The sequence below is a fragment of the Humulus lupulus genome, chromosome 7, assembly GCF_963169125.1.
Source record: "Humulus lupulus chromosome 7, drHumLupu1.1, whole genome shotgun sequence".
Taxonomy (NCBI): Eukaryota; Viridiplantae; Streptophyta; class Magnoliopsida; order Rosales; family Cannabaceae; genus Humulus; species Humulus lupulus.
The window spans coordinates 157,788,682-157,801,340 of NC_084799.1; the positions used below are offsets into that span (position 1 = coordinate 157,788,682).

Below are 12,659 nucleotides of genomic sequence, written 5' to 3' on the forward strand. Positions count from 1 at the left end.
CTATGAACAACTAAACTTAAATGGCATCAAAACTCAATCCACAAGGTTTAAGTTTTGATCCTTTAGGCTTAAATGATAAACATACTCTCTTTAATCTATATAATGTAATATGTGAGTCTAATATAAAATCTTTATAATTTTAAACCAAATGACTTGAAATTTTGAACCACAAGGGTAAACGGCATCAAATTTTGAACCACAAGGCTAAATGGCATCAAACTGAAATCACAATTTATAAATTTTTATCAATGAAAGATTATTTATAATCCAAGTATTTTTAAACCACAATGTTTTAAATTTAAACCACTAAGTTTTATATTTGAACCACTAAGCCATAAATTTAAACCACGAGGCTTAAAATTTAAACCACTTGCCTTAAAATTTAAACCACAAGCTTTAAATGACTTAAAATATGAACCACTAATCTTAAATGGCATCAAAATTTAATCCACAAGGTTTAAGTTTTAATCCTTTAGGCTTAAATCATAAAGATACTCTCTTTTAATATATATATAATTTAATGTGAGAATGTAATTCAAAATCTTTATAATTTTAAACCAAATGGCTTAAAATTTAAACAAAATGGCATAAATTTTGAACCACAAGGCTATGACATCAAATTTAAACCATAATTTATAATTTTTTATCCATCAAGCTTTAATTATAAATAAAGACTATTTAAACCACAATATTTTAAATTTAAACCACTAAGCTTTAAATTTAACCCACAAGGATTAAAATGTAAACCACTGGCCATAAAATTTAAACCGCAAGCCTTAAATGGTTTAAACTATGAACAACTAAACATAAATGGCATCAAAATTCATACCATAAGGTTTAAGTTGTAATCCTTTAGGCATAAATGATAAACACACTCTTTTAATCTATATAATGTAATATGTGAGTCCAATTCAAAATCTTTATAATCTTAAACCAAATGGCATCAAATTTTGAACCACAAGGGTAAACGACATCAAATTTTGAACCACATGGCTAAATGACATCAAATTTAAATCAGAATTTATAAATTTTTATCCATGAAGCTTTAATTATAATCCAAGTATTTTTAAACCACATGGTTTTAAATTTGAACCACTAAGCCATAAATTTAAATCACGAGGCTTAAAATTTAAACCACTTGTCTTAAAATTTAAACCGCAGGCCTTAAATGATTTAAAATATGACCCACTAATTTAAAATGGCATCAAAATTTAATACAGAAGGTTTAAGTTTTAATCCTTTAGGCTTAAATCATAAATATACTCTCTTTTAATGTATATAATGTAATATGTGAATCTAATACAAAATCTTTATAATTTTAAACCAAATGTCGTACAATTTAAACCAAAAGGCTTAAAATTTATACCACTATTTATAAATTTGAACTACAAGGCTTAAATGGCATCAAATTTGAATTACAATTTATAATTTTTTATCCATTTTAGCGTAAATAATAAATCAAGTATCTTTAAACCCCTAGGTATGAAATTGAAACTACTAGGCTTTAAATTTAAATGACGAGGCTTAAAATTTAAACCACTTGCCTTAAAATTTAAACCACAAGTCTTAAATGGCTTAAAATATGAACCACTAACCTTAAATGGCATTACAATTTTATCCACAAGATTTAATTTTTAATCCTTTAGGCTCAAATCATATTTATATATGATGTGTGAATGTAATTCAAAATCTTTATAATTTTAAACCAAATGGCTTAAAATGTAAACCAAATGGCATCAAATTTTGAACCAGAAAGCTAAATGACATCAAATTTAAACCACAATTTATAAATTTTTATCCATCAAGCTTTAATTATAAATCAAGACCATTTAAACCACAATATTTTAAATTTAAACCACTAAGCTTAAATTTAACCCACTAAGCTTTAAATTTAAACCATAAGGCTTAAAATTTAAACCACTTGCCATAAAATTTAAACCGCAAGCCATAAATGACCTAAAATATGAACAACTAAACTTAAATGACATCAAAATTCAATGCACAAGGTTTAAGTTTTAATCATTTAGGCTTAAATGATAAATATACTCTCTTTTAATCTATATAATGTAATATTGTAGTGCACTAATTTTTATTTTTTTTGTGTTTTATTTTATTTTGTTAAGTGTTGTAATGACCCAACTATTTATAAGACCTTGGACCATTAGATCTACTATACATAGCTACTATTTTGGGAAAGATACATAAGAAATAATATAACTTTATTAAATCTCAAAATATTGTATCAATTACATAATAATAGAAAATATGGCATGGGTACCCATTGTTTAAAACATAAAACATAATTTTAAACTAATGAAAATTGTTTACAAAACTAAATGCGGAAAAAACATGATTTAAAAGAGTAAAAATAAATAATTTCATCCTCGATCGACACGCAGTCGACACATTCCATCCATCCTCAACACACAAGCCAAGCTACCAAGAATCCTTCCGCCTTCCATATTGATTTTCCTGCATCACACTAAAAATAAAGGAATGAGCCTAATGCGCAGCAAGGAAAACCTACTAAAAACATACATCATATATCATAAGCATAAAACTTCATCATAAACATAAACTATAAAACATATACCATATACCATATATCATAAGCATACACTATAAAACATATACCATATAGGACTACAATATTAATGGTCATTAACTCATTAACATGACATGCGATAAACCATCTAGGTCCCCTGTCTAATATCTGAGGTAGGTTAGATCACATGGTAGTATATGATAACCCATCTAGGTCTACTGTCTAATATCTGAGGTAGGGTAAACCTTAACTCTAAACCATGAAAATGATAAACTAATCTTGGGGCTTGCTATCTAAGCAAGTCATATGCCCAAGCGACTAAAAACATAATCTTGGGGCTTGTTATCTAAATAAGTCATATGCCCAAGGACTACAAAACATAGCATACATATACTTATTATAGCATAAACATATTATAACATAAACATAGCATAACATATCATACAAACATACAAGATCTATCCTATTTTCCTTACCAAAATACCGGGATGATGAGAACAAAGTCGGGATTTTGGAACACTCCTAAAAACCATTAATAGAGAGGTGAGTTTTCTAAAAGAAAGAGATGAAGAGGAATGAACTAAACCATCGAGAAGATACTTACCAACAAGAAATCTCAAGTTCGAAGAACTTAGATGCCTAACCAAGAATAGAGAAGATTGGGTTAGGAATTGAGTAGAGAAAAACTATAAGAACTAACAATACATAAAAGGAACTAAGAATAGGAATACCTTTGAAATTGCTATGACCGAACTACACCTCGAAACCGAAATACACTATATGAACCTTACTTCCCAAGTGTCTAATAAGCTTAGAATGACAAAGCTTATAACCCCAACCCAAGTGTTTATCACTCTATAGTCTCACTAGTACCTAGAAGGCTCTGATCAATGCTTGAAGAATGAATGAAAAGACTTGGTGCTAGGTCCTATTTATAGAGTTCTAGGAATAAAAATCTTCTTTTTAGCTTTGAATAAAAATAATGAATTTAATTGAAAATATTTGAATATCCTTCAGCCAAAGGCTTAGGACTTGGTCAACAAAGCTTGATTTTTTAAAAACAAAAAAAAAAAATTAATCAAATAGAGTCCTAACTTCTAACTCCCTAAATCTCGTAACTCTAAACTAACCTACAGTAAAATCAATATATCTGGAGCTGTAGGACTCCGATCTAGAATATCTTTATACTGTTAGAAAGATAATTAAATTATCTACAAATGTTTAGAAATACTATTTTTCTAAATTCATAACATAACTGGGTTAAAAATAGGTCGGAAGTTACAGTACCCTAAAGTTACGAAAAATCTATTTAATTATCTAAATCACAAATAAATAAAATTGTGACAAATGTCAAGCTCCTAACAAATTCTGGTGAAGATTAAGTCTTATATTTCTCTTATTTTATCATTAAAATAATTAGTCCTTAATAATCATACATATGGCAAGTGTCATATTCCTATTGGTTCTATCCAAACCTTAGGAATAACTATGCTCATGACAAGTATCATATTGTTATTGGCTCTATCTAAACCTTATGTTATAATAATTATCATATTAATAACCAGCAATATTAATCAAACCTTATGTTATAATTAATATGCTTAAACTATAGGTTAAACTTATAAAATCCATAACTATTGTTAGGAGTTTCCAACTAAATCCTGGCTTGAACCAAAATCCACAATAATAAACATACTATAACTACTACTAGCTATTACTATTACTACTACTATCTAACTAGCTAAGTAAAGTTCTTGGACTCTACAAGTGTTGTGAATTATTTTATTTAATTGTTTGTTTGTTAAATTAATTGTTAGAATTGTTTGGTAGAATTTTGTAAATTTAATTGTTGAATGTTATTTTTTATTTTTAAAATGTGATTAATTGAGGTTTGGTTGAATGCATTTAGGTGCATGGTAGGTAGAGATGCACCTTAGCATTTGATTATGTGCATGTGCATGGTTGCATGGTGTGCATGCAATAGTTTTCTACACATTAATTTCCTTTTATTGGTTTATTTATTTTTTTATTTAATTAAGGGATTTAAAAAGAATATAAAAAGAAAGGGAAAAAAAGAGGCTTATGTTCACACAAGAAAAGTATTGGGAAACAAAATTGTGAGAAAGGATAGAGTTGTCATTTTTTTTAATTCCCGTAACCTTAGACCCAGCCTCAGTTAAACAGGTATAACTTGGGCTGTGGATATCTGATTTAGACACAACTGTTACCGTTAGAAAGCTAATAAAATTATCTACATTTTTTGTGAATGCTATTTTTCCGAAAACGTAACCGAAACGGGTCAAAACCCAGTCCCAAGTCTCATCACCCTAGAGTTACGAGAATATCATTATTTCCTCTATTAGCCATGGACAGCCAAGGAAGACAAGAGAGGAATTAGTGTGCTGTCAATTATAAAATGGATTGATTGGATGAGTATAATTTTTTAATTGATTTATATTTTGATTTAGGGAAAATAAAGGAAAATGATAATTACATTTTCCTTAGCTAGGTTTTGATGATTGGGGCATTTAAATGGAAAATAAGAAAGAGCTTGATGGCTCATTTGGCTTGGTGGCTGCCGTGTGCTTAGAGAGAAGGGAGAGGGAGAGCTCGTGAGTTCTAGAGAGAGAGGTGGAGAAGAAGAACGTGAAGGAGAAGAGAAGGAGAAGAAAGAAGAGGCCAAGGCTAGGGATCCTAAGGTATGGGTTAAGGTTCATAGCATTACATTTTGTCTCATCTACATCTTGATTCTAAGCGAGGCAAAATCATGGTGATGATAGGTTTGGATTTTGTTGCAAGAGGATTGGAGGCTAGTGTTCGAAATCCCTAGGGTAAGTATGTGGGTTCATAGTGATGTTAATTTCTACCTCTTATTGAATCTAAGATCATTTTTTTTCTTTTCTTCATGTGGGTTTCGAAACCCTAGGCTTGAACAAGTGGTGGTCATAGTTTGGGTTATTGTAACTATTGTCCTTGAGTTCTAGCAAGAGAGGTAATGGGAACCTTTTTGTCTTATGGTTATTGTTTTTATCTTTGGTTTCTTGTGGTTTGGAGAATACTGTTTGAGAATAGTCATTCATTGTTTTGTTCTCCTTTGATATATTAGATGATTAATATTATTAAAATGTGGTGTTGATGATATGTTGTTTAAAGATCTTCTATGATTTGATGATGAGTATGTTTTGGCTTAAAGACTCTATGTGAAAATATACAAATGTTTTAAATTGTGATCTATAAAAATGATGATGAATATCTCTTTTAAAAATAACATGAAAGGATTTGATTATTTTGGCTATGGGGATTTCGGCCTAAAGGTGATATTCAAAAGCATGATGGTTATTTTTATTATGTTTTATGTCAATGAAAATCTTAGAAACATGATAGGTTGTTGTAAGATTTTTTAAAGGATGCATATTGGTTTTGTTTCTTTTAGAATACTTGCATGGTAGTAATATGACAAGCGTATATTTAGACAAGATCAAAGATGATTACTTGTTTATGACTTGTGAGTATGTTTCAAGGTGGTTGATGAATTATTGTATGCTAGTGGTAAATATTAAAATCACTAAAAAGGGTGTAGAAACATGCTAGGGTTTGAGTGGGAACATTCTTATTAAATATGTATGAATTTTGTGAAATATGATGAGAAGAATTTAATTTCATGATTATTGTACTTACTGATTTTGTGTATAAAACATGTCAAAATGATGAGAAAAATATTTTTGAATGTTTAAGTAAGTTTTGTAAGTGCTTTGATGATTTATGAAGTTAATGGGAGATTTTAAGATGCCTTGAAATGATAATTTTGCATAATTAATTTCCTACAGATTATTCCTTTATTTTTGAGAAAATATTGAGTTTTAAACATAAAAATGGTAATTTTGAGAATATAGTTAGTTGCTGGAATTTCTAATAAAAATGTGAAGCTGTGTTTTTAAATAAAGGAATTTTGTGTATATGTTGAAATAAATCAATACCCTAAACTATGAAATTAATTAAAGTGGTGTTTTTAATACAACCATGAGAGTTCATCTTAATAGATGTGATTTTTCTTTATTCCAATTAAGAAAAATGTTGAGATTAATTCACTTGTGATTTTTTGTTTTAAATAAATTAAAAGGTGGCTGAAAGTTTAGTTTAATAAGTTTAAAATAATTATTTGATTATCACATATGAATTTATAACACATAAAATTTAGTCTTAAAATAATTCAAGCAAACTATAGATTTCACACACTTCAAATTTATATTTTTCACACATCATTTATGTCATTCTATTAATTTAAATTAAATTGTTATTTTCTAAGGAAACATGATAATTATAAGTATTTTAAATAATTTTAAGCTTTTGTTATTTCTTTGTAATTTGAAAATAATAAATGGATTTATCACATACATTTTTAATTGGCTAAATAAAATTATTTTTATGAAATAAAAATAATGTCTTGAGAGATTTAATCAACCTAGTAATTTTAAGAAGATAATTAATAGTAAAAAAAAGTATGTGACAAGTCTATTATTTTAAAACGATAGCCCCTGTTATTAAAAGTCCTGTCTTTTCTATAACAGTATTCGAATGTTATGTTCGATGTTATCTTAAACTATTCAATAACACATTTTTAGTTGTTATAATATTCAAATAATAACATTTAGTTAGAGTAGTTAGTTATAAATTTGAAGTTTAATCTTATACTTTATGCATAACACTTTCCAACTGTTATGAAAATTGTTATATTTGATCATTTTATAACGTTTTTAGTTCATTCTATTATATAAATAATAACTTTTTGTCCCAATTATAATATATTATACAAAACAACCATAATTATTGTAAATTCTCCCAGTAATAACATTTTGTTATTTCATAGTATGCATTTTTAATTGCTGTAAAAGTTTTTATTATTGTATTTTGATTAAAAAAATCACAATTGATCACAAGTGTAATATTATATAGATAAAAAAAATCTAAAATATTCAATATATATGATAAACAACGAGTATTTTTACATTTGAAGACGAACTACTTCCAAACATGACACTGTCCACTTCAAAAGTTCTTAGTTCTAACTTGAGTTTGAAAGCATACATAATAAAATTCTATAGTCTTGCACATCCTTTGTTTCAAAAGTAAAAAACAAAACAAAAAGTAAACCATGAAGCTTGCTCCACCCTCCAATTCATCATCCATTCCATTGTGCACTTGTCTTTATTGTGAGGTTGATTTGCTTAGCTACACAAGAGTTTAAATAATTAATGCTTAAACTTAGAGTTAATAGTAAACTAAAAGAGTACAAAAAGAAAGAAAGTTAATAACCTCATTACGACTTTATAAGTTGGCCATGCAATTACACTAACTACAACACATAGGCCTCAGACACATAATTCTTTTAAACCCATTTCAGCAAAGAAAGCATCCAAAAAAAATGGTGCAACATAAACTATTTCAAAACAGAAGAAGAGAATTTTCCTTATTTTTCAAAGGGGAAATCAGAAATATGTATAAGTGAAACCACTTCTTATCACAAGGGGTAAATAAAGTAGGGTTAAACTTCAAAGTCTCCTAAAAGAATACAGATGTTATATGTGTTCTTCTTCTATAGTTTTAGAGGAGAAAATAATAAATAAACATAAGGAAAGTCATTCATTCTAATGCTAGAGTAATAGCGTATCAAAAAAGATACAACACTCATTATCTTCCACTAATTTCTCAGGAATCCAAAGGTATCTATTTTCTTCCTTGAGTTCAAATCGAAGTTGGATTATATAATAACTGAAAAATAGGCAGCAGACAAAAGGTAGTCTATGAATTGAACTAACACAACATTGGTAAGGAAATAAGGAGACAAGGTAGTCTATGAATTGAGCTAACAAAACAATAGAAAATAGGCAAAAGGCACACTATGAACTAAACTAAAACAAACCAATCTATGATCCTGACAAAAATTTGGAGGGAATTGATCATAAAACGCAGTTCAAACAGATTCAAACACATAAATATCTCACACTTATCCTCAAAATACCAACTAGCCCACAAATTTAAAAAAAAAATCTTCAAAATATATCATTAATCATACTCCAAAGTTGTAACATATTAAAACCCCAGTTTTGAACACAAGTTACAAGGTTCTTAATACATATATACAATACAACTGTATCTAGATCAGAATAATTGTCTCCAAATAAGATAAATAGTAAAAGCGGATATAGAACCCATAATTTCTTTAGACCAAATCAAAATAGAGAAATGAGATCAAACATTTATAAGAAACTCAAGCAAACAAAAATCTAAACCTCACCACAGCAACAAAGAATCTACTTTACTAATGCAGTAAACATAGAACAAATTATATCCTCAATTAGAATACCAATATTAACATCATGGAAACACAATATCAAAAAAAATAAAAAAAATACAGCAAGTTAAATCTGAATATAGCAAACATGGCAGCACAATGTTAGAAAAAATATACAACAAACTTTGAAAAAGTAATGTGAGTCTGCAAAGATTTACATAGAATGAGAAATTTAAATCTACAAAGGTGTTCAATAACTTCAGCACCAAGCCTAGTAAAGTTTGTGTATGTGCATGCAAAAACCAATAAATCAGATAGTTATATAGTGTCCAGCCATAAAACACCAATTGATTCATTTGATGTCCAAATCACACTCTTATAATACCATTCAGAAGCATCCAAAACACATCCAAAGTAAAATTGCAGTACTAATCTTTCCATTTGAGATGTTTATTGCCATGTAGTAGTACAGTTTTAAACAAAGTTGCTTGCCATGTTGAAAATTATTTTCCAATTCAAATAGAAAGGAAAACACAGATTCAAGCTTCATAAAAACTCATACACAAATTCAAAACATACTGAGTTTATTAAGAGAGCCAATATAAATATTAAAACTTGGTAATTTTCAATACCGAACGGGGTCGAGAAGAGAGGAATGGGCATCTGAAATGAGGATCGAGTCAAAATAGAGGGGCTTTCTACCTCACGTGCCATCTATTACGATCCAATCAAGCAAACCACTCATTCTGAAGAACAAAAAAACTCAATCTGATTACTTTATTTTTTATGCTTATAGTGTCTCAAACCAAAGAATACAAAATGGATTATATTACTAAGCCAATGATACAGAAGAAGACAAACTAGAAAACAAAACTAGGCTGCATAGCACACCACTATCAGAAACTATATACAAAAACATAAAACACAAAAACTCAATCTAAAACCAACATAAAAAACAGAATACCTAAAGCTAGCAGCATATCCACAAACCTCAAAGCAACCAAATTTAGTAATCCAAAAACCTCAAACAAACAAAACCTAAAGTTAATAGAAACATCATCAATAATTCATATTAAAAATTGCATAAATCCCTAAAATAGAAACAATATATAATAATTATTTTAAAAAATAATCAAAGATGATGCCTAAGAATAAAAAATCATCATTACCCTTTTAGATAAGTGGGAATGTAATCAAAATAAACCATTTTCTTCACGGCAACGGTACCCTAGTCGCATTGAAGTCCCCGCTGTTACAACACCATCCCCACAGTCCCACCTCCATGCTAACATCTGCAACAACAGAGAAAGAAAGAGAGAGAATGAGATCGTGGGTGAGAGGGAAAGAACTAAATCTGGAGACACAAACAGATGTACATATATCCTTGTATATATATAATACCTATACATGAAATAAATACATCAAAGTAGAACAACATCAGAGCAGAAACAGAACTAAGAGAACTTAAGAAAAAATAGGACAGAAATGGCAAAATAGACAATGAGAGTCACTAAGGAGGGACAAGTGACTAGCATAACAACCAAATAATAATCGCACCACACTTAATTCATAGTAGCTGCTCTTTAAAAGTTCTATGCATCTGCCTTTATATAATATGCAGTGTCCTAATGGGAATTTATATTTGGAAGGACAACCAAAGAAAAAAAGTTACCTTTTGTAAACAAAAGTAGACCCTACAAGCAAACAAAATTAACAGAAAACAAATGAAAATATTGAATACACCATAACAGATGGAAATACTCATCACAAGCTAAAATGACATGGTGAAAACTTATAAGAAATCAAGCTATAGAATCATGCCTTGTGTAGTCATGATAGCAACAAAAAGGATTATGCCAACAGGTTGCACCTTAAAAAAATGCCAAGCTTGATCACTGGTTAGAAGAGATACGTACCATCGAGCCTACACCTCGCCTTGCCAAGCCCTGCCACCATCAACATCATCATTAGAGAGAATTAAGGCAGTCTCTTTAATTGATTTCCTAACCTATAAATAAGAGACCAAAAATTGAATGAAAGTTAATAGAAGAATTAATAAACAAATCAACAAATAGCTATATATGAAGATAAAACTCCAAAGTAAATTAGATAAAATATAATCACGTGTGAAGACCTGTTGCCATTTTTTCGTTTCTGTTTTATGTGCATTTGGTTGCTTTTTATGCTCTGTATTCTGAATTAGTTTTCTATTTCTATTGTTGCTCTTTCCAACTGTTTAGAAAGACCTTAAGGCATTAGTTGATTAATATATACATAAATAAAGAAACTCATGTAAGAAAGCTCAAATACCTTGAACCTGAATATTAATCAAAGAAACTTCCAACAGGTTGTCTGTTTTCTGCTTCTTAACATGTATATTCATTTGGCCTGGTGTCTAAAATCAATCATAAGTAGTGAGGATGTATTAGAGGCATCGTTGTCTTCCTTACTATCTAAACGAACTACTTTGTTTAACAACCTAGAGTATTTTCTTAACAGCCCTCGTACGGAGGGAGAAGTTAATTATGGTAACCTTCTAGCCAGCAGGGTAAGTATTTTTCCCTTGATATTATGACATCTGAACTGAAGCTTCATTTTAAATCTATTATAATGACTATTGTTCAAAAATTTTCTAATTATGCATTGTCTGTGCCCAAGGTTTGTACCATACTTGCAGAATCGTGGTTTATGTTCAGAAAGACTAAGTTTTCCTCAACAAAGCTGGAAAGGTTAGGATATTGTCCAAATGAGGCAATTCTCGAAAAGTTTTGGAAACTTTGTGAGCAACAACTTAATATTTCAGGTTCATTATTTGGCTACTCTATATTTTACTTCCTCCGTTGTACTTAGAATTCCAACACAAGCATATATATATATTGATAATATTCAAAATGGTTTTTTGATATTAAATTGAAATCTGAAAAAAAAAAAAACAAATTATACCTCACAGAGACAAACGGAGTTCTCCAGTTCTTGCTCAAAGCCAGCGGGAGAGATAAATAGAGAAGGGGGGGGGGACGAGAGACTCAACGACTACAGCACAGGCGTGGTCGTGGTGTGCTTCAGTTGTGTGAGTATCGATGTGAGGGAGGCTTCAGCAGGGGTGTGGTTGTGGTGTGGTTCAACGGCGCGAGGGTTAGAAAGCCGAGAGAATGTGAGAGAGCGAATGAGAGAAAGACTGAATGCGCTGGTAGAGATTAGGGATTTGAGAGAGAGAACTGAGAGATTAGGGATTTTAAGTTTTTTTCTTCATTTGCTGTTCACTTTTGTCAATTTCAGGCGGCAAAAAGTGTTTCATTTGCCGCCTAATTTTTTTTTCCCCGTGTCTTTTTTTCTCCGTGTCTCCGTATCAATAGCACTTCTAAAATTATGTTATATTTTAGAAAAATTGTTGTAGTGGATGTTGGCGTGTAATGATCCACTACTCTAGACTTTTGGACCATTAACGAAACTATACATAAAACTTACATTTTTGCGAAAATACCATACTTTATTGGAGACTTGTAGAAATAGAGTTACTTTCATAAAATAAGTAGGATATGGGATCCCATTGTCTTAAAAACAAAACATAATTTAAAATAAAAAACATTACATAAATAGTGCGGAAAATACATGTAAAAAGACATAAAACAAAACTACATCCTCGAATCGAATAACGCTCGGCTCCTTGACTCCATTCACCATCGATACACAATCCCAAGCATCCACGAACCTGATCTCCTCTAAAGCTATTTTCCTGCACATAAAACAAAAAGGAATGAGCCTAATGCCCAGCAAGGAAAATCTAACACATAGTCATAAACATAATTTCATAAGAAACAT

The 12,659-nt window shown here is 29.8% G+C and overlaps 1 long non-coding RNA gene across 1 annotated transcript; it reads right to left on the bottom strand.

Annotated features, from left to right (window-relative positions):
* Window positions 1–7,560: 7,560 nt before the first annotated feature.
* Window positions 7,561–11,932, bottom strand: LOC133789970 (uncharacterized). The gene is made up of 4 exons (XR_009873816.1): window positions 11,781–11,932; window positions 10,754–10,845; window positions 10,007–10,122; window positions 7,561–7,774 (listed from the first exon to the last, which is right to left on the bottom strand). It is a non-coding gene; the product is annotated as an uncharacterized LOC133789970 (long non-coding RNA).
* Window positions 11,933–12,659: the final 727 nt, after the last annotated feature.